This window comes from Canis lupus, chromosome 8 (genome assembly GCF_011100685.1).
Source record: "Canis lupus familiaris isolate Mischka breed German Shepherd chromosome 8, alternate assembly UU_Cfam_GSD_1.0, whole genome shotgun sequence".
NCBI classification, from domain to species: domain Eukaryota; kingdom Metazoa; phylum Chordata; class Mammalia; order Carnivora; family Canidae; genus Canis; species Canis lupus.
In genome coordinates this window covers 66,564,234-66,568,633 of record NC_049229.1, presented here as the reverse complement: position 1 = coordinate 66,568,633, position 4,400 = coordinate 66,564,234, and positions in this window count along the sequence as shown.

Here is a 4,400-nt window from a genome sequence, read left to right as displayed (position 1 = left end):
CACACCAAGGAGAGAGGCCTCTGGAGAAACCAATCTGCCAACACCTTGATCTTGATCTCCCAGCTTCCAGCACCCCAAGAAAATACAAGTCTGTTGCTCAGGCTGCCCAGCCTGCAGTACATTATTACAGCATCCCCAGAGGCCTGACACCATAGTAAACAGCGATGTGGCAGGATGGTGATCCATGAATGGGAGCAACGCGTGCTCATTTCTAGGGAGTCATCTACTCTGATGCCTGTGTGGAAATTCTGCATTTCTGTACACAGGACCCCCAATGAGGCCAAAGAGGCTCTGAACTCCATCTTTCCTTCCCCTTCCCCATCCATCCTAGATTCCCAACATCTAGCACGCACCCAAGTAGCAGCCAGGGCCACAGGCCTGTCCAGGCCAGGGCTTCTGACTTTGCCTGTGTGTGTCTGTCAAACCAGCATCCTTTCCTGAAAAGGACAAGTCAGAGCCATCTTTCAGGGGTTTTCTTCCCCTGACAGAAATCAGCAGGGTTAGAATAAACTGCATAAGTTATCAGCTCCTCAGGAAAGAACATGAAAAGGGCCCTTCTATCACTTAATGAAAAATAGCTTCTTTTTTGGACAGAACTTCATAGGCCTGCAATCAAGCTATGGCTCCCCTCTCCCTTCCCTGACGTGCCATGCAGGCAAAGCAAGTCGGCATCTATTAATAATATTTTCTCCTGCTCCTTTCATTTTTCTGCATGTCCTACCACTGTCAGGCCCCGTGATGGAGCGGAGCCTTTATCTCGTCCGAGTCTGGCCTGTCAGGGTGATAAACAATTCTAACAAGAATCAGAATAAAGATCTTCCCAGTAGACTCTGCAGAGAGATAGAGGCTTTTCTCATTTTCTGGACGGAAAAAAAAAAATTTAATCTAGCGGCTCCGGCTTTTTTCAAGCGTCACATTCAAAGAGATGCAAATTTGTCAGAGCCGAGACCCCAGCTGACTCTGAGCACTGCATGAATGTCAAAGGGGGGAGGCAGTGTCTTTGACATGGCTGCCTTTTTTGGGGGGGGAGCTCTCTGCCGAATGTTAAAAAAAAATAAGGTTTCGCTTTGTAGTGCGTGTTTCAACAATTTTCATAAGTTTTCTTCTGAAATAAAAAACTGCCATCGGGAAGGAAAAGAGAGGAGGAAAGGGACAGATGGAGGTTTGGGGTGAAGGAGGAAAGAGCCCCAGAGAAATGGCTCCATTGAGATGTCAGGTTAAACTGAAATGCACAGCAGTCGTCGTTTGCTGAGAAGGATGGGTGGGGGCCAGATGCAAAAATGAGTTGCAATGAACGAATGAATGAACACAGGTATCGGATAGTTGGGGAGCTAGGCCTTTTGTTAGATTTGCTTATTTTCCTGAGTTGGTGGAAACCGTACACACTTCTTTCTGGATCTTTCTTCCCAATTTACCATTGCCATGAAGGAATCCGCACGTTTTCTTCTGCTGCTCTGTTGGTTGCCTGGATTCAGAGGCAACAACAGCTCCAGCTCGGAAGGGTCAGGCAGATAAAGCAGGAGACCAAACAGGAGGGAAGGGAAGACTGTGGTGGTGGTAGGCTGAGGAAGAGCAGGGAGGAGATGTCCTGGGATCCTTGGGGGCATACTGCAAGTATACGCTTGCCACTCAGTCCCAAGTCCATTGTGGAATCTAAAACCCCACTGAGCTAGGCCTGGGCCTGATGTGATTCATGAAGAGTCCTTTTGGCCAGTTTTGTGGAGTAGGGCTTCAGTATCTCCCTGGTCCCTGCCTTCAGGCTGCATCCTTAGCTTGAGCCCAACTGCCAGCTCAGTGGAGCATTCACATCTTTTCTAATATGGCTCCCATCTAGTCAAGAGCACTGGATGCCCACATCCCCACAGCCTTTCTTCCTCTTCATCACTGATCAACCATGCTGGTTCTTCCATCATTCAGCTTGCCTCTATGTCCTGACCACCTCCCTCAGTCCCTGAGTCAGCGCCAACATGTGGCTTTCATTCCTCTGAGCACCACTAGCACAAAGCTATGGTGTATAGCTGACTTGAACTGAAGGTCAAAGTTAACAGAGGGTTAATGACAATGTAAGGAGGAGACAGTCATGCTAACAGAAGAGGCAATGGTGTGAAGTCAAATCTTAGCCATCACTTGAGTAATGATCTTCTCAGACTCTACTTGATGCCCCTGAATACTGGCAGGCTCTCCGAGAACCTGGGGTGCCAGTGCCTGTCTGCCTCACTGGACACAGGAGGTCTCCAAGAGCCTGATCTTTCATTATGCATAGAAATTCCAATTATCCATCCACTCATCCACTCAAACTCCCCTATCTGGCCTGCACCATATTATCCTTCCAGAATTGGTCATTTAGGTAATAAGCTATATTGATATCAACATGCCCTATATACCCTTACCTTCCCTTGTCCTTGCTCTAAGCACCCAGAAATGTAATGAGAAGTAGGTGCATGTTTGTACCTATGAGGCAGTTGGTTGGTTGGAGTAAGGATTGGGTAATACATGGGATAGGGTTTGTATACTGAAAGGGTTCCTGGGGCCCTTCTAGTAAGACAGTGCACTATGAAATATAGGTCTTCTCATCCACCCAGAATCATTTTGGTTTTTATTTTGTTTTGTTTTAAGTAGGCTCTGCGCCCAATGTGGGGCTTGAACTCATGACCCTGAGATCAAGAGTCCCAAGGTCTACTGACTGAGCCAGCCAGGTGCCCCTGCCCAGAAGCATTTGGCACTCCTCTTTTTGTCATGTCATCTTCCCTGTTGTCAACTCCTCCCTGAGCCAGCACTTAAGTTGCCACAAGAAACTCTAGTTCAAGACCCAAGAAACTCTAGTTCAAGACCCAAGACCTCCTTCAATCGTGAGTTATGGCAGTGATGAGCAGTCTTAGGGGGCATACTTGTGCTCACGTTTCCTTCCTGAGATCCCCAGGTGCTACTTTAAACTGCAGCCATCTTGCCAACACTTGTTTATTAGCTAATTAGGAGAGAGAAGTCTTGACCACCTTAAATGACTCCATTCCAGAGAAAGCACTCTCTCGGGATATGCAGAGCTCTGGAAGAGAAAGTGGGCTAAAGTTCATGGTTTGTGAAATAGCCAGTGACACAGTGGGTCCATGTGCCATTCTATAGTGCCAGTGGACCCAGAGGATAGGAGACTGGACATCTTCCCTGCTCTTGAGACTGTTTGAAAAGGGAAAACTTTCCCCCTTAGAGTTGGGGGAACTTTTTGACAGTTGAAGGTTTTGATGAGTCAGGACTAGCCTTCTACCAGGAAATGCATCGCTGCGGGACTTCTCAATCTGGTGAGAATGAAGCTAGTGGGATGAAAAGGAGGAATCTAGGGCCACTCATTTAATTCAAGTACATAAGGCAGCCTAGCATAGAGCTGAGCTCAAAAGTCCGAATTCACAAGCTGTGGTTCAAGACCTCTTCCTGCCATTAGACAGGTGTCTTTGGGAAAAACATGTGGGTTCTATCTTTCTTAATCCCCTGTTAGAAACAAGCAAGGAGACAACCATAACACCAATAGCAAAACAGTAATAATGCCTGCCCCATCATCTCGAGGATTGTTGAATCACAAAAGACATGGAACGTGCTTCTCAAATTGTGAAGTAGAATGCAATGCCATGTGCTTATTCTTACTGACTTTCTTCCTTTTTGTCATTCTACTAGTATTTTCACCCTAACCGCTCAACCAAATGCCACCACCACTATGAAGCCTCTTCTTATATTAGAGGAAAAATTTGATTTATTTCACCTATCCAATCCAAGAAGATATGTTACTCTGTATCTTTAGCAAATGCTTCCACATTCTCATTGTCTTCCTTGAGTTGAGTCTTTGATTGTCTCTCTCCACAGACTGATGCTTTTCCAAGAGATCAGGTGTTTCACTTTTCCCCCTGGCACAGAGGAGGGGCTCCAAAACAATTTGTGGTTAAGATTTATTCAAAGTTGCATGAGCAGATGATAAATGCTATTAGATGCAAACCCAGAAGCCATATAGCGAAGCTTCCTAAACATCTCTTTGTGTGACCCTGTGGTCTAGAAGAAAGACAACATTAATATTTTACTGACTGTGTATTTAGATGAAGACTATTCTATGTTTAACTTGAATAATCTTGTTAGTGTTAACATTAGCACTAAATCAGCTGTTGTTCATGTTTTTATACAGAAAAAAATCAATGACATGCTTAAAAATATTTGCTTAAATTTAAGCAAAAGTATCTTTTGTCTCTTTCAGATGGCAAAATAATCATTCATTCGATGTATGAATATTTATCTTGGACCTTCTTCATAAGAGATATTGGATTCATCATGGGGAATGAAGCTGGTGTCTACCTTCAGTGCGCTTGTAGCATAGTAGGAGAAGGAAATGAAAAAAAAATATGAACAAAAAAATCAATAAAATG